This window comes from Apis cerana, linkage group LG14, assembly GCF_029169275.1.
Source record: "Apis cerana isolate GH-2021 linkage group LG14, AcerK_1.0, whole genome shotgun sequence".
NCBI lineage: Eukaryota > Metazoa > Arthropoda > Insecta > Hymenoptera > Apidae > Apis > Apis cerana.
The window spans coordinates 5,663,363-5,682,849 of NC_083865.1; the positions used below are offsets into that span (position 1 = coordinate 5,663,363).

General features: G+C 38.3%; 2 protein-coding genes across 4 annotated transcripts in view; one reads left to right on the forward strand and one right to left on the reverse strand.

Annotated features, from left to right (window-relative positions):
• The window catches only part of LOC108003135 (uncharacterized), a 188,929-nt gene that overhangs the window by 110,907 nt on the left and 58,535 nt on the right, over positions 1-19,487 (reverse strand). For both annotated transcript variants that reach the window (XM_062084221.1, XM_062084218.1), the window contains exon 2: positions 30-403. The gene's annotated coding sequence lies outside the window, so the exon portion shown is untranslated. The remainder of the gene's footprint in view (positions 1-29; positions 404-19,487) is intronic.
• Positions 15,157-19,487, forward strand: part of LOC108003125 (unconventional myosin-XV) — a 69,916-nt gene continuing 65,585 nt past the window's right edge. For both annotated transcript variants that reach the window (XM_017065227.3, XM_062084206.1), the window contains exon 1: positions 15,157-15,727. The gene's annotated coding sequence lies outside the window, so the exon portion shown is untranslated. The remainder of the gene's footprint in view (positions 15,728-19,487) is intronic.

The following is a 19,487-nucleotide window of genomic DNA, read 5'->3' on the forward strand; positions in this document are numbered from 1 at the left end:
GGGCGTTAATTAACATTCGCGTTAATTACCTGTTACAAGACGATCGATCGTGGCTGCAGGAGACACGGGCGTATTAATTCGCGGGCAGGAAGAGCGAAGTAGTCTCTCTATCACGGCGTTCCGGATATTCCATTTCCACCTCGTTGCACGGTACCACGGTGATATAAATGCTAATTCGTGACGGGCATCTCCGATCGAGACTAGAGGAATCCGTACCTAATTTTCCTGCTGCCAAGGGATTCGAGGTAGGAATAGAGACAGCTGTTTCTCCCCAGGAACACGAGAAACACGTCCCACTTTTCGCGCCAACTTTGACACATGCGCGTGCCGTGCTTTTAATTGCATAATCCTCATCATCCTACGCGCAATTCACGGCTCCCTTCAATTCTCCCTTCTCCTTCCCCTGAAAATTAGAAACGAAGGTATCAGTTGTGGATTACGATTAACCAATCGATGGAATTTGTATCACTGGATGGAACGATAAGAGGAGAATGTTACTGAAAATTTAATTAAACACGGTAGAATCTGTTTCGCCGGGAAAAATAATTAATATGAGGAAAGGAAAACATCGAGTGGGTTATCTTCGTTATCACTTCGTTAAAAAAATCTGATTCTAAATCTTTTTTGATCTTTGTCGCCAGGACGGTACGAGACGAAGCAAAAATTTATGCTGATTAATTTCGATAAATCAGGGAATATAGAGGAATGGAGCGTGGGCAGGGTCGAGACACCAACGAGGAGACGTGACAACCGAGAAAACCGAGGAGGAGGATTATTAAGAGGCGTCCTCGTGTACGAATATCGGGGTGGATATCGCGTGAGAAACACGCTCGTGGATCGCATGCTCCGAACGTGTTACTGGTTTTGTCCGCGTAAATTAATTACTCCCCGTTATTTCTTCTGTTTTCGCGATCACCGTTAACCGGAATATCGATCGGCATTCCCATTCGTTTTCGAAATCAGCTCATGCATGAAAATATCCTTGATGAATTATATTTGAAGTCGCTTCGAATATCCGGGATATTCAGATCAATTATAATATTAATTATATATATATATATATATTTTGTACAATTTTTATAAACGTTTCTATTAATTATTCCTAATTCATCGTTAATATTAAATATAATTTATTTACAGAACCGTTTCACCTTATTAAATTTACTATTATCAATTTGAAGAAAAAAAAAGTATTTTTAATATCTGCGAACAGAATTCGTTCGGAATTTAGATTCGCAAGATCCATAAAATTCCACAATAACAATACCAGTTCGATTACTGTTAAACAAAATCCAAATCTACGCGCGCAAATAGGGGAAATATGGAAATGGATATCGAAACGAGTCTGAGAAATTTTATTTATACCCCTCTCGTTAATCGAGCCGATTGCAGGGTGGGAAGGGGGAGGAGGATGAATTTACCAGTTTTCGACGTAAACTGATAACGAAGCATCACGTGTCCTATTATCGACCACCGTGCTAGGCAATAAATGTCGATATATGCCTAGTGGCACATGCGCGCGCGCGTAATCGGGTCCCCCGCATGTTTCATCCTATCAGAGTGCTGCCATAGTCGATGGCATCATTGATAACGCGAAGACATTGCGCGAATCTATCGCGCGTCTTCTTGATTCGAGATCACCAACTTGGATAATCCCCTTCGAATAATTCTCCTTCGATCTTCGTTTTATATATATAAGTATGTATATTTTTTCTCTCTCTCTCATTATTCAGAAAGGATTGGTCCGTTTCGCGCCACTTGGTCAGATCGAATCCGATCCGAAGTCGATAAAAGGGGCGGAAATGAAATCCTAAATTGAACGTGTCGGCAGAAATAACGTGTAAAGTCATGGTAAATATAATAAAAGCGCATGGAAGGGATAAAACGAAGCAAGATAGATAGAGCAAAGCTTCTTAGAATTGGTTTGAACGAGAGAAATAGGCTGACGTGTGATGAATCGTTGTTCCAACTGTTTCTTTTTCATTTGTATGTACGTATAGTTGGACGTATATGGAAGTGCTGGTGGGCAACAATCAGATTTGGTTGTTAGGGATAGCGGATGGGAAAGATAGATAAAACGAAAAATGTGGAACGATCGACGTTGGTAGCTGATAACACCTCATCACTCGATTACCTGGCATTCAGTCTCGAATATTCCAGACGTGTGCAACTTTGAAAATATTACGGAGGTTATTTAGGTTTTGATTAATCGAGATGCATTTGATAACTCGAGGTGAACTGATTGCCAACTGTTTTGTCGATCCCGCGATCGACATTCAATAACGGTATATTTATATTGCGCAATTTCTTATTTTTTTATTTCAACTATTTAATCCGAGTTAAGATTTTAAAAGTTTTGGAAATTGAATTGATCGTAAAATATGTAAAATATCAATAAGAAACGTAAAATAGATAGATGGGTGTTCGTCTGACTAGTTACAATCCTAATTCCCTTCGATCTTCTATATCCAGAACAATCCTAATTAATTTCGATTATCATATCATCGTCCAATTTAAAATACGAATCACAATTAATTAGTTTTAAGAAAATCTAACTAAATTTATATCGCAAGAACAGCACAAAATAATTCCATAGATATTGATCTATTACTTTTCCAAACTACACCCTATGCCTACTAGTCTCCAAGTTTAATTTAGAATATCATATAATTTAATTAATCCAAACTTGTATTGTGTATTTCTCGAGTCCCTCATCCAATCGCAAATATACATTGAAAATCATTATATATTAATAACATTAGATCGGACACTGATTGTTAAAAAAAAAAGATACTCCAAGTATAACGGAACAGGAGGATGGAGGAGGATATCGGGTGTCCCTCGAGCAGTCCCTTGAAAGGTAAAGGAGCCGTGTAGCCGGTTAATTCGGTAGCCGAGAGCGTATTAGCTAAAGCGGAAGGTGGTAAAACTGAAAAATCAAGGGTCCCAGGCGCGGCGCGGGTCGCGCGCGCTCAGCCCCGTAGTGGGGGTAATAACGTGAAATTAGGAGCTAATGTGGATCGATGTGCCCTGCCGACGTCGTGGCTCGACTGTTTTAAGAGCGGATAATAAAAACGAAACGATTTCGCTTCGGAGGCATCGGGGCCCGGCTTGCTCGCTTCGCCTGAGAGGGGAAACGAAAGCGGCACGCGGGCGGAAGAGGCGTTTCCACGGAGAAATCCACCGACTTCTTCGTCCAACTTTTGCCCCGCCTACGCCTCCGTGCTTCCCTTCCCCCACCACGATTCCCCCGCAGGGAGAGGGGTAAAGCCCCCCCACCGCGCGGCGCGCTTCGATTGCCAACCGACGCGGCGAACGTTCGCCTGGCGCAAGTCGCCATGGAAACCGACGAAAAGCGTCGCCCGGGATTGTTCGAAACAATTATCCGCCGCTCAATTCCATGCTCGCGCTAGTTCCATGCTATCTCTTTTGCCTGCACGCCGGATGAGACGAAAATTCAGCTCTCCGAGCTTGAATAAAAAATTCATCCTTCGGCTCGAGATCATCCAAACTGTTGTGAAAGGTTCGATGAATTTTTCCGAACTGCTTGGCCGGTTGGAAGATGTTGGAAGATGTTGGAAGATGTTTGAAGCGATGAACAAGAGTTGGGATTGGATCCCTTCGTCTTCAGAAATTTAGATCTGTTCCCAAAGTCTTAGACGGATTAGGGAATACGTGTTTGGAGATGTTGTAACGTGTTTGAAGAGTAGATAAATTAAGTGAATAGTAAGGCAAATTGGATATCTAAATCTTATGCTTATCAGTTTTTGGATTTCAGGTATTAAATGCTCAAAATTTAGATGTATTGTAATGCGTTCTAGAGTGGACAGATTAAGATATTATTATGTAAATCATACAAACAATCGTTTGAAGTGGTAACTTTTTCTCGAAATCCTCTTCCATTTTGAGAAACCTTTCAAATTTGAGACGTATTTCCAATTTTTAGATGAATGTGTTTGAAGATGGATCGTGTTTGAAACAAACACGACAAATTGATGATCAAGATTTATAGTTGGAAGTGTTGGGTTTGGGATCAATTCACAAATCCGAGATGGTGTCCTATTGATGGTAATCGATGTTCAACGCCTGGTTTTGGCTAGCCTCAATACCGAGTCATATTTGGAAAGCTTGGTGTTGGGATTAGATGATTGGGTCTGGTCAATAGACTTCAATTTAAACACTGTTCCAGCTTATGATTGCTAGATCGTTAAGTTAAATAGATGAGGCTCGTTTTGTATAGATTCATTGTGGCGATAACTGAATAATGCGAATTATAATTGGCATTCGCGTTATTTTATTTATAGACTGACTCAATTTGAGCTAGCTGTTCTACAACTATCATGCTTCAAATTAATATACGAAGATAAAGTGATCCCCACGATAAAAATATTCCAAACAATACAGGAACAATTAATAATAATGAGGTATTGTAATTTCAACAGCCATTCTTAAATTCGTCCATCCAATTTAATCGTCCAACTAATTACCATCTCATTACAAAGAAGTGGTTACATAAAAAAAAACAAAACATTAAAATATAAACTTTATGACAAACCATTCTTTTCTCACCGATTGTATTCCCTTCTTTCAAACTAAATTAAACAGAATCCCATCGAGGCGAGAGAAACAAGATATATACGAGATTTCAAGTAAGAAAGAATTACTCGAATCCAATCCACTGTTATCGCCTTACTTTTCCTATTCGCGCGAATAGGGGTGAAAGAGAGTAGTATCCCTCTAAAAAAAAACAAACGGGAATGAACGCAACTCTGAATACCCCTAAATACTTTTAGATTCTAAATCTTTAGAGAATCCAAGGAGGAATAAGGGGGAAAAGTATTCCGCAAATGTTTCCTGGAAGATGGCTGAATAGTAGCTACGTATTCCGCTCGAGTTTTACTTTAGCACATCCCAACGAAGAAACGAACCATGGTGTGTGTATGTGCGTGTGTGTACGTATGTATGTGTATGTGTGTGTAAGAGTTTGCGTGGTTAAGGGCACCGCGATTCGAGCAAATGTGTTTCACGCTCCGCTAAGCGACGGCTCGATTGGAGATCAGAAAGATGTACGGCATTCGCGACTGCCTCCTTGGAATATAAAACATTACGTACAAACGAAATGAAAAATTCCGTACACTCTGTATAAAAATTACGTTATCCGTATTACATTTCCTTTCCTGATCTGACATCTTAAATGGTTCCTCTCTTCTGCGAGTAGTAGTAATAATGGAATTAAAATTGGACTCTGGTGTATCGTAACCACGTTGGCACGTTTGCCTGCATTGAAATAAATTTTTGTTGACGACTCGAAATTTTTTGTTATAATTTTTATTCAACTTATCCAATCGATTAAATTATTATTCTTCAAGTTCTTTTTTTATGAAGAAATATGTTTTATGTACATTTTAAATTTTTGTACTGGATGGATTATTGGAAAATTTTTTCATCTGTTCAAATCAATCAATTTTCCAATGATTCAGAATTCGTTTTATCATCGAGAATCCTTTCAATTATTCTCAAATCTTCTCAAATAAATTTTCCCAATAACTTGGGATCCATCCAAGATTGAATTATCGAAGATTCCTTTCTTCCTTCCCGTTCTATATGTCTCCAATGACTCAGGATTTATTCGAATCCTTTCGTTTCACAATTTCCTTTCGAATAAATTTCCCTCGTTGTCAATCTTCGCCCAACAATCGGAAATATCTTAACACTTGTCCCAAGTAAATTCTCCAATCGATCCAAACTCCACTCGAAACGGTACCATCACCCCTCAAACAAACAAACAATAACGAGAAACGAAAAAAACCATATCCAAATAGAGACTTTCCAAAGAGACTGTATAGCCTACGTTATTTTCGCGAACATCCAGATATCGTTTCCGCGTCACGTCCCCGCTATTCGCCTCGATTCACCTGAAAATAAATACGTTTTCCCTTATCGTCCCCGGCCGGCCGATCGGGGAACGACGATCCCCCCAACCTCGAAAGGGGGCTGAGGGGGGAGAGGGGTGTATAAACGTCAGAAAATCTTTATTACAAGGAGGTAACGGATAGGAAGCAAAGCGTTTGGCGATCCGCACCTGGGCCATTTGTCGATGCCTTTTGGAAAAACGAGAACCGCGTGTTCAACGGAATATTGGCACGCTTTTTCACCAGCGAGTTGTTCATAATTATAGTTATCCGTTGGGGAATCGGGCGGGGAAGGAGACGATAATTAAGACAAGACCGAGGCCTTTTATCCTTAAACGTTTCTCCTTTCCTTTTCTTTTCTTCCTCTTCTTTCTTTTTTTTTTTTTTTTTCGTTTTTGGTTTTTTCGATCGACGCCAATTAACAATTCGGGGAAGCGTATTAAAGATCGAGGATCGATCTCCCGGCAAGATTACACGTACACAGGCACAGGCAGATTAACGTCGTTATTAATTACTACGTTCTCCAACTACGTTCAACTTTCCACTCGTTTATCTTAATTAATTGTTTCTCGTATATGGGCGATGTCTAATAATTTACTGTTTACTATATTTAACGTTATTAGCGTCGTTTGGGTTTATTGGATATGAGCGCAAATGTGTAGTTGGTAGTAGGAAAAGATTCTTATCTCGTGTTGATTATTCTGTGATAGATTTTTTTTTTACTTGTGTGTAAAAGTGACGTGGAAATGTTTTTCAGATTACGTATTGTTGTTCGTACTTTGATATGTTGATTATTATTGTTGTCGTTACGTTCGTGGATAATATCTAATTGTATCCTAAAAAAAAATATAATTAACATCGCTCCCTTTATTTTTTATTTTAAGAATGCAAATTAATTTACATAATTCTTATTATCGTTAAACGAATTATCGCAAATCTAGAAGCTAGACTTTCAATTGGGGAGAAAATCTCCGCAAAATTCCAAACATTCGAACATTCAATTCGTTAGAATACTCGCATAATTAACATTGAAACACACCGTGCGCCAGGATTTCAGAGTACATAAAGGATCAGCGTTAACAAGAACAGTTTAACTGAAAGAATATATAGATATATTTAACAGTAATTCGTGGCGCACACGTGGCCGCGCGCAGAATGATTCAGATGCTCATTGTGCGCCACGAAGCTGCACCACAGTTCGGGCATCAATAACGTCTAATCACCCTGACGTAGAACCGATCCTGCTTGGTCCTGCGGTGCAATTTCGTCCTCTAAGCGTTCGCCACAAATCACACCCCGACGCGATTTGGGAACCCCTCCCCCCCTCCCCCGCCCGACATTTAAACTCGGCCGGATTATGGTCCAGAGCCTCTTGCGCGGACCGATAATTAATCGCCCCCGATCTGTTTTACGATCGTCTCTAATCACGTCGTTTCAAAGTGTTTAAAAGTATTCCAAGTCAATTTCCAGAGTTTATTCCGCTTCTTCCTTTTTCTCCATTACGAATTGACCAATTTTTTTTTTTTTTTTAAGGGAGAACTTTCGTATGAATTATTAAAATTTCCGCTTTTTCAAGTCTTGCGAGTTATTATTTCACATCGAAACGATTCTTGTTTCTTTTTATAAATTTGTATAAACGGTTTCTTTTTATTATTAAATTTGCTGATAGAATCTAAAATTATTTTTAAACTATATTGACGTTTTATGAAGTTTGTACGAAGTTTTCGTCAATGTTCCAACATTGTATTAATCATTGAACGGCTACCTCTGTCGTGAAATATATATTATTAATTATTCAAAAGAAAATCGAATTAAACATATTCTGATAATTTCCAACGATTACGATCAATCATTACGGAAACAACGAAAGATTCATCCGTCCCATTGGATTCAAAATGCCACGAAAATGTGCATATATACATAAATAAGAAAACAACCACCGACTTTTCCAACTGAACAAATAGAAAGAACCGTTAGCGGTTATAAGCGGAATGCCGGCCGCATTAAGCGAATATTTATCTCGCGTTGCCATGGACGACGTTTCCGTCGTCGTTATTTCATCGTTATTTCCCTGTTATATCCGGCACATGGTTAAGCGAGAATTATTACGAGCGGTTCATGGTATCGGGGCGACCGCGATCCAGACAGGGCAACAAACGTCATCCTTCTTTCCCGCCATAAACCACCAAAATTAAGTTACGGACAGGAATTATAGCCACTTCTCGTGCGATAATGCATGTCCACGTTCGAAAGAACGTGGCACGGGAACGAATTGCACAATAAGAATTTCACGGCTAGTTGATTTTCGACCCGTGCATTTAAAAAAAAAAAAAAAGAAAAGAAGAAAAGAAAGAAGTAAAAAAAAAAATAAAAAATAAAAAAATAAATACAATAATTGATCGCGTATCCGAGATCCCAGTTCGAGAAACTCTAATAATTCCTGAATTTAATCCCACCGTTATCGCTTAAGCAACTCTGATAGAGCCTCGAGAGGGAGGCTCCTACAACGTTTTAACGATAACGTACTTAAAAGAATTTAAATTTCAACGCGACATCGTCATGTCTAATTCCTGAAGAAACGAAAATTGAAAACTACGAAATAAACGATACCGAGAGACTATATATATATTTCCAACCGTGTACATAAACTTTCGTAAGCGTTTCGTGTATATCGAGAATAAATTAACCAAAAGAGAGAAAAAAAAGGAAAAGAGAAAGAGAGAGGGAGAGAGAAAGAAAAAAAATAGAACAAACCATTTGCCGCGTACGTATCCACCGAATGAACGAGACGAACGAACCTCTCTCCCCCGACAAACTGCGCAAGAGACTGGCCTCGATCGAGGGGTGGCGAGGAGCACGGAGGGTGGAGAGAGAGAGAGAGAGAGAGAGAAAGAGATAAAAAAAAAGAAGAGCTCGATAAAGTAGTGGCCGGGGCAGCCGGTGTGGCTCCGCGAGATACACGGCATTCGGATTTTCGAAACGTATCTCAATTACCCGGGCGACTATAATTAACAAAAACAAGCGGGGAAGGGGGAGGAAGAGAGGGGGGGCCGGAAGTTGGGCTATTTTGTTATCGAGGCAGAGAAACGGTTCGATGCTGGAAACCAGGCGCAATTACGCGGCCACAGAATGTACAACGTTTTCGGAAATAGGTGGACGCGGAATCGCGGTGCAGATTAATTGTAACTGCATCGTGGCTACCGATTTGCCTAATTAATTCGGTTACTAATGGCCGCCGCGGAATCCTCGACTTCCGAGGATCGAACGTGCCCGCAGCGCCATTCGCGTTCAAACGCTATCAATGGAATTGAAGCGGATCCCTGGAACGAGAGGGATACAGAGAGAGGGAGAGAGAGGAGAAAGGGGTGGATTCTGTGGCAGGCGACGATGGAAACACGAACGCGCGGTATTAAATCGTGAGAAATCTTGGCTAACCTTGGCGCTCTTTACGCCCGGAAATTCGATTAATTTGGATCGATTCTTGGGATCTTGGAGGATGGATATTGTGCACGGAATTGGAGCATCTTCTGTTTGACTAGTGCGCTCCAATTTGGTGGATATCAATTGGGATTATTGGGAAGGTTGTGCCCGTCGAAAGAGGATAGTTATTGGAGGATAATTATTGGGATAGATATTTTTAAATAGTATTATTGGAGGAAAAATTTTATCGTGGATATTTATGGGAGATAAAAGTAAAATACAGGAATGCATGAAATAATAATAGAGGAAATATAAATGCATATTTGGAAGATAGGTTGTTGAAGACGTTTCAGAAATATTTAATTATTGCAGTATTCGTTATTAAAAAATGATTGAAGGAAATTGCAATAGGAAATAGTTGTTTGGAGTGACATTTCATCTATGATGGACTTTAAGGATTGACAATACAGAAAATGTAAATGGATATTTTTATGATAAAGATGTATAATGCAATAAGCTTATATTTTTCCAATCATCTTCTATATACTCTTCTACATAATTAACCTTCCTATCATATATAACCATATATTTAAATCGTAATATCTATACGATCTAATTTCTCATAACGGGCATATTTTCAAACTATATTCATATTGGAAAGTGTATATGAATAACTTTTTTTCTACCAAATTTGTTGCGCACAGAGAACAATTAAAGTTCCATCCGGTATAAAATCCACTTGAGAAATCCATTCGAGAAAGAAAAAGAAATATTCGATATCGGGCCGCAATTACCACAACGAGCCATATCGATTCCAAATTTCTCCAATAATCGAACCCGATCTCGGTTAATATATCTCTCGTTTACAGTAGCCCCGAAAGCGGTTCGATTTTCGAGGTGTGGAGCGTCGAGAGGGCATAATGATCTCGCGCGAGAGAGGCTCGTTCCTCGGCCTCAACGCGGCGATAATGGATTTTTCACAGTAACCGCGAAATGGCGTGCCACCACGTTGAACGCGGGCCCGGCCGCAACAATCATCGGCTTGTTTGTCGAACAAAACCGCGAGGACGTGACCGAGGAACGTAAAGGGAGCGGATAAACGTGGAGCCAGGGGATACGAAGGAGGGTGGAGGGAGTCGAGAGGAGTAAAAGAGTCTATATCTCTCGTTGAAAGGAAGGTAGCCGATCAAAAGATATCAAGGTTTGAACGTCCGTGGAGTTTCGTCGATGCTTCGAAGACCAGAAGCCACCACAAAAGATCCCAGAACAGATATGAACACGGTGTACTCCTTTTCTTCTCTTTTCTTTTCCCCTTCCTCTTTTTACGATCCTTCCTCCTTTTCTTTTCTTCCTTCTTCTTTTTTCTCCTATCTTCCTTTCTTTTCCTTCTTTTTCCTTCTTTTCTTCTCGCCTCCCCCCCCTCCTTCTTCTCGCTGAAATCGTGGAGGAAGGCGAACGATTTCACGTGGTAAATGGTCGCTCGAAGGGGATCGACGGGGATCCATTGAAAGCCTCGGAGGAAGAAGCGATTGCGTTATAAATTGAGATACAACGCCAATCCAGATTCCGTGTCTGTTTGTTTCTCCACTTCAAGGATCCACTCTTTTGTCTCCTTGGCTTTTTTAATTGATTCGTCTTGGAATTATTTCCCCGCGCGAGTTTAATCAGAGGATGCTATTCAATACCGTTATTCCTGATATCTCGTCGAAGAAAAAAAAGTATATATATATAGAACTTTTGTGAGATGTTGAGTATTGTTGTCGATCCTCTCCTCGCCATTCAATCTTCGCTTCTCTTGTTTGAAGTAAAAAAGAACCTTTCTTTTATAACAGATCTTGTACATCGCAATATCAGTATCAAATTATATATTTTAATTGTATTGTCAATAAAAAACATTTGGCTGGAATAATTGATATCACGAATTCTAAATAAAATAAGTAATACGCACATTTTCGATCCAAAATCCAAAATTTCGATTGCAAAGAATCGTCACAAGACGGGGTTACGTTAAAGAGCATCCTATTAGACTTTTAGACGAATATGATCGAACAAACGTTTCCTTCTCTCCTTCTCTCTCTTCCGTATCGTTGGATTCGATGAAAAAAAAAAAAGATGCCTATCGTCACGCATAAAGGACAGAGAGACGACCACCACATGGGATCATATCAGCGGAAATTAAAAGGAATCGTGGCGAGCGGATGGCGTGCCGCGGCTAATACAACCCCCGCTCCTTCCCCCTTGGAAAAATTAAAATAACGGGGTTGATTTATCGTCCAAGTTCTCACGGTCGAGAAGGAGCGAAAAAGTTTCCATTGCGCCAGGGACGAGGAGGCCCGTCCACCACCGAGAAAAGGAACTTTCCTCTCTTTCTTCCCAAACGGTTAACACCCCCTTCGCCAACCGCCCCTCCGTCCGCCGCCGTTCTTTATTCAAAGTTGTAATAACGTTTGGCAGATGTTTCTGATATAGTGGCGAAGCCCAGGGCCGCTTTATTCCGCGAACTTTTATCGAGTCAATTTAAGTTGCTGCCAGGAACTGGCTCGCGCGTCTGCTCGCCTTTCTCTTTTCTCTTTCTGTCCCCCCTCCTCCATCCTCCTCTTTTGTCCGCCAAGGGTAAGCGTAAGGTTACCCTTAAACCGTGCTTTTCTTCTGCGGAACTCTTTCATCGCAGGATACTTCCGATCCGATCCCAAGTTATTTCGAACCCTCGTGGATAGATTTTCTTAATTTTATACCGAGTTTGAAATTAGTTGGGCGAAGTGCCGGGGGTGAAATAACTCGAGGGAAGGGGGGATCGTGGAAATGGAGTAATGTGTTTTTCGAGGAAATATGTTTGTACGCGTGTTGTCGCGAGAAGAATGATTGATCATCGTGTTTTGGATCTGTTTCTACTTCTTTTCTTTTCGTCGGATTTTTAATTTCAGAAATTGATTTTGTCTTCTTTTTTTTTGGACTCCATTTTCTCGACTATCATGTCGGTCGAGGAATTTTTATTGATTCTGTCTCTTTGCATTTTTTTTTTATTTTTGGATGGCGATAGAATTTTAGAATCGATTTTGTTCTCTTTATCTCCATTTTTTTGTTCGATTGCGGAATTTTTACAATTTTATGTGTTTGGCGGTGAGAATTGAGCTTTCTTTCGATCCTTCGTAGCGGGATTTGATGGCAGAATCGACTTTATCGCGAAACGAGGAATGAAATGAAATTCTTGAGAATTAAGGCCAGACGGTTCTAGATTCCTTTCCCATTTTTGGAAAGAGATCCGCGCGGAATAAAATACTGCTCGTTGCACGGTTATTAATTTCATGCATGTCGGATAGAGCGGGGGGGACTTCCTGTAACGAGCACCATATAAATTCTAGCACACGTATTATGTGGGATTGGTATATCGATATACGGCAAAAGGACAGGCAAATATAGGGGAGGAGGCTTAAACCTGCCGATGTAACTTTATTTCAGCTCACGTGCGAATCCAATCCAGGCATGATTTTCCATTTCAAATCGAGCGTATATCAAAAATCGGGCCGTCTCATCCATATCAATCGAAGGAGGGTATCGTGTATCTGAATTATAATAATTCTTTGAATCTATATAAAAATTGTCAACCTCTATGAAATATACATGCGCCCGAGAAATTCGATCTAGCAATTTATTATTATTATTATTTTTCTTTTTTTTTTTATTAGATCCATTTATATAGGATATAGGATCAATTTTCTGCAGAGACAATATTGGAAATATTGAAAAATAATTTCGAAACTTCGTTTAATTAAATTGATAAGAATGAAGAATTAAAAAAATAATATATACGATGTGTATTATTCTTGAATTTGATATAATCTTGATCGTTCGATAAATGTTGAGTGTGATTCGATGTTGATTTTATCCTGTTTAACTGTAACGCACGAATTTTTACTATTGTTCAATATTTAAAAGGTTGTTGATAAGAGGATTGATAATCTTATCACGAAAAATTATTTTTGGAAATTTTTGTCCCTATTAAACTAGAACGAATTGTAACTTGTTCTTTGGTCTATAATTTTCTTCGAGATAGAAAAAAAATTTATTTGTAAATTATGCGCATTTAAATAATGTTAATAATGTGGAAGAAATGTCAAATAGTTCATACTGGCGCCATCTGTCGTTTCAATTTATTACTATTTCTTTATTCTTTATATAACAATTTTTATTTGATTTCATATATAATTTAAAATTTATTTCAATTTAATTTTATAAGATAAATTTTAGTTCAAAGAATGTTTAATATTAGACAATAATGAAAATATTATTAGTCTTCCAATTTTTTAAAGATCTATTGATTTCTTTCTTTCCAACAGATACTACAGGGTGTCAAACCATCTTCCTTACCGATAATTGATACTATAGGTGTTACATTGTCATTTCATTTTATATGAAACATTATCAATTCAGTATAAAATCGATCATAATATCGGTAGAGATAGTAAAATTTCAAAACAATCGGTTTATTTTGTTAATAAAAATTTAATATTAACAAAATAAAATAATGTTTACTATGTGTAAACTTTATCTCTAATTATATTATAATTCTTAAATAAAAATTACAGAACACACAAAACCACTATCGGTATTTCAGAATGTTTCAACACTCAAAAATCAAGATCTTGTTTATAATTTAATAATAAACAAAATAATGATCCCAAGAGCTGATTCAAACAAAGTTCCAAAACAAAAAAAGTATAATTTCGATTGTTTAATTTCATCCTACTAAAAAAATTTACTTAAATAATGTTTAATAAAGTAATGCGATATTTTACGATAATCAAATATTCTATTACAAAATGCGTTACAAGGCGTTCTATTAATGATTACTGAATGCTTTAAAAAAAAAAAAGAGTTAATCTTAATCGTTTCATTCAAGGAAACACACGAATGGTGAGTGGAAATCCAAGATACATTAGTCACATACCAACGTTAAGCTGCAGGTGTTCGCATTACTGAGCTACTAATAGAACTACGAAGGGTACATTAACATAAAATAACCTAATACGTTATCTCCTTAGAAAACCAAACATGTAGGTTATACTAAAACTCGTTTTATACTAAAATTGTACACAATCATATTTATACCTAATACAACAATCTGCAACGATAACGACGACAATATCGATTAATTTTTAAACATTCCAATTTTTACAACCGCCTTATCCAATAATACTTCCAATAATAATTTCTTCTCGCAAAACAAACCTACCTAATTCGTCATTCAACCTGTTCAAACAACCTGCTCTACTCCAGCAACTTTTCTCAAAAAGGAAAAAATAACAACAACAACAACAACAATAATAATAATAATAATAAAACAGAAGATATTCCATCCACACGTCGCATTAGCAATTAGCATTACCCATTTCCCCAATTCTCGACGTGGAGAGGCCCCCATACCGTTTCGTCAACACGTGCTCGTCCCGATTCGAGCAAAAGTGAAAAGCAGCCTGAAAACCGAGCCACGGCCCCACGAGCAGATACGGGGACAATGGCCGTCGCCGATTAGACGACCTCTTTGGGGTGCTCCTCTTTTTTTTCTTCTTCTTCTCTCTTTCTTTTTCCTCTTGTGCGATCAAGTCGGCCATTTACATTTGGCAAACATAGACCCAGGTATGCACCCAGCCGCGCACACCTGTGTCCTTCCCCCGTCCGTGTATACGACAGGCATATAATAAAACGAAGAACGAAGAAGGGGACACACGAATCCACCACACGGGTACCACCTGTAATGCGTGTAACGGTACAGGAGGAGCGTACGGTGGCGCCAATCGTTCGCCACGCGAACTAAAAGTCTTCTTAGGCGAGGTCGAGCGGCCGCATACCACGATCCGGAATCGCGTCGAGTACGCAGTCGGTGACCGGTCGTCCGGGAACGCTCGAATACACCGAGAGATAAACGAGAAACGAAGCCGGCATTTCGAGGTGTCCTGGACACCATTCCGAGCTTCCTCGAGTGACAGAACGTAGACAGAAATAACGTCGGGGGAAATAACTCGTGACTCCTTGCACTCGTGACAAAACTCGAGGCGAAACGCCGCGTCTCCTTCTCTTTCCCTCCCCCCTCCTCCCCGTTTTCCTCTCTATTTCACTTCTCCTTTCCACCTTTCCTTTGTTCTTCGTCCGCTCTTCGTCATCCACCGATCTCTCGTCCTCGTGATCGCCCGTCTCGCTTCGTGATCACGCGCACGTCCCCTGTCCACAGTGAAGTCGAACGTTCCCTTTGTGAATTCAAACATTCCCCGTGACACTTGTTAATCATTAATCAGACGAGAGGAGAGAAAAGTTGGATTCGATCCGAAGGAAGAAGATCAGGAAGAAGAGGAGGAGGAGGAGGAAGAGGAGGAGGAGGAGGAGATCATCGCGGAGTAGTGAGTAACGAGTATAAGAGTGTGTGTATATATCCGCGGGCATGCCGGATGCTTGGAGACATCAACGCGCGGCCGGGACATGCGCTCTCTTGCGCCCGCTTTTGTGCGGGCTCCGCGGCGCCCCTCTGCCCCCTTCGATATCGATGACATCCTCTTCCGCGATCGATACCGCGCTCCCGTAAGGAATGGAGGCCGAGGGATCGATCGATTTTTAAAATGGCGCGGTGACAACGTAGCTACGCATTCGTCCGGATGCTGTGTGACCCATTCGAAATGCCATTCGACGCGCGTATTCCTTTCCCTTCCATAAACATGGAGTTTCGAGCGGTCGCCCTCCCCCCTCCTTCCCTCCCTCCCCCGTGTCACGCCGCCGATCCGGTCACAGACCAGTTCCTCGTCCGGAGACAACGGAATATTTCTCACGATCTCGCGGACGCCACGCACACTGCCTCCATAGATTATGCTCGTTTCGTAGAGTGGTGGTTGTTGTAATACTGCGGGGAAGGGGACACAGGGGAAGGTGGAACGAACGGGTTTATCGGTATCGGTCGGTATCACGTTGAATAAAAATGCCCCCGAAGGAATAATAGTCGAGATGTCGAGGAAGGAACGAATGATCAGGGTCGTAATTTTTTTCCTCCTTTTTTTCTTTTTTTGTCTTTTAGAAGAAGTCAGCGAGGAAGAGATGCTGTTGATTTTGTAAGATCGAAGATATAGATACACTGTTTACGTGTAGTTAGAGTGTGACTCATAGTTAATGAATTCTACGTTCATGTATATTTATAATGATACTAAGCAAGAAAAATTCGATATATTCTTATTTAAATTGCGGACGGTTGTTTTAACTTTTCTAAAAATATAATATTTACGTATATATTTTTGGAACGATGGCTGCCACAGTATCAACGTGTCCTTCCGATTTGTGTTTCGAAAATTGATGAAAAATTGAAATTGAAGTTAAGCTAATCGTCGAATCTTTTTTGAATTCTGAAAAAAAGGAAATAATCCGCAAAGATCTTAATATTTGATGATAGAATAACGCAGATAAATAAAAACTGAATGAAATTCATCGAATTAAGTTTTCTGGCTTAGTAGACGATTTCATCAAGTGAAATCCGATATTTTTATCGGATCTAAAACATTGGAAATAAATTTTATCGTGGAGATATTTGAATATTGGAACGAATCGAATTCGTACGTTCTCGAATATTTCTTTTTCCTTTTCTTTTTTCTTTTTTTTAATTTTTAACATGTCCGTAATAAGAACAAGATACAGTTTGATCTAGATGCCCGATTAGGCGAAAGTATTCAAGGACAGTGAATCGTGTGACCTCCCGTTGTTGCTGGAGAAAGATAGTGTCCCGTTATTAACATTCATTCATGTCACGCAGAAGTTCAAACAACGTTGAAGAGATATTAGCAACCAAGAAGTGGCTAATGAACCACTGTAACTAATGAATTATCAACGACAGAACTGTTTGTTCAAAACGTTGAAAAACGGAATATCCACAATGGCAAAGAAATATTTGGGAGTACCTTTGCCTCCTAATTTTTAAAATTAAATCTAATAGATATTTAAATATCGTCGATATTAAAATACGTTTGCAAAATTGGTATGCAAATAATTTTTACGGCCGTTAAAAAATATTTGAAATTATAATTTTAATAATCTTTTATATTAAAATTACCGATCGTAAATAAAGCGATTTGAAACGATTCCTAACTTTCCTGACAAATTTTATTTATTCTCATTGCGATTTACGTAAACGGAGAAATCAAAGCAATAAATATAATCATTATCAAGCCATTGTATTATTCGAAAAATTATTATTCGTGAAATATTTTGATTGAATTGTGACGAATAATTTGAAGAATTTCATTGGAGATTAGAGAATGGAATGATTAATTATAGCTGTTGTTACGCTTTTAAAGCTTCCAATCAGTGCATCGATAAGAGAGCAGACTTTAGGAAGCACTTTCACCGTGAATTTTAACTCGTTCCGTATCACTCGCAATCGAACTTTCAACAAACGGGTATAACAACTTCTTCCAATTACCAGCCAGCGCCAAATATTTGCACAATCTTCGACAATATTTGCGAAATAATCCTTCTTCGAATCGGATATCTTGCTTCAATTAAATTGTAATTGATACAATTTGTCTCGATAATACAGAATTTACGAAATGTAACGTAAAAGTTTAAAATCTGGAATTATTAAATTAAAGAAAAAATTGAAATATTACCAAATATCAAGTAAGATTAATACGACAGAAATTAGAAAATTTAAATATAATCAGAAAAATAAAAGTTTGATAAAGTTAAAATATTATAATTAAAAAAAAAAATAAATAAAATAAAATTGGGCAAATATCGTGCAAAAATATTTAATAATTCTAGATTATCTAATTCTAAATTAATTTAACCAGTAGTTAACTTCTCAAGAAAAAAAAAAGTTCGATACATTGTTTCAATTCATTCAATGGAACACTGATTTGATTAAAACTATAATTCAACATCGAATAATAAAAATTTGACGGTGATTATTCCTTAGAATATTTTCTTTAGAAAAGAATATATTCTCTTAAGTTTTATGAATAACTGCCAATCACCATATCATTAACATTTGAATAATCCAAGATTTTGAATACAACTTGAATAACAATTTGTTCTCGTGCATAAGAAGTGCATAAATATATCTCTTTTCCTGCGTTTGAGAAAAAAAAAGTTGCCTCCAATTTCTACTCCTTATTTACCACGATGACACTAAGGATAAGTAAATCTTTTGCGTGTCTTTCATTTCGATAAAGGAGAGGCGCGATTATGAATTACATAAGATCCTTGTATCACCGTAGCCGAGCTGCTGCTTTCTCTGTTTGACCTCGATACTTGTCCGACGAAACTCTGATTCTCTTACATGTTAGATTGGGCTTCCATTGATAAAAAAAAGAAAAAAAAAATCGAGTCTCGAAACGCTCGAATGGTCTTCTTCTTTGTCTAGATACCTTTTAGATATTTTGACACAAGAAACAAATAAAAAATGATTTTATTGTTGCAGCTGGAATCATTCCATCTCCTTCGTTCAAGATGAACATAATATCAATGTATAATAGCAAGATAATCTCACTAGATATTGATATTAAGTTGGAACAATAAAATATGGAATATTAGAAAAAAGTGATAAAAGGAGAATTAGGATTAGTATTAATTCTATTGTATTTTAGCAATAGAATTATGATTTCTTCAAAGAAAATTCAAAAGAGACGTTTACGTTCCTGTTGTTAATAATAATTGATGAGGAATATTTATTTCTTGAGCGGAGAAAAGAAATTCAATCTTGAAAGAATTAATGTTTCTTGAAGAATTGTGGTAATAACATGTTTCTTCGAGTTATATTATATTATAGATATATGTATTACGTATAAATATTTACATATATATCCTCGAAATTGAATTAAAAGTATCCTTGAAAATGAAATAAAATTATAATATTTCTTCGGTGGGGATACGATTCCGTAATTTGGTACTTGAACAGTTTGAACGAGAATTGAGCAGCTCAAGCATATCGAAGCATATCTCAAAGGGAAACAAAAGACAATGCATTGTCGATCACGATCAGCCTGATCATAATTGAACGCTATTATAATAACTGTATCGAGCATGTGCTACGTATTATTAAGAAAGTTGCGTAGCAGAGGCATGGATACTGGCGCAACAGTTGGATGAAAAAAATAGATTGTGAAAGATTTTATAATAATTTTT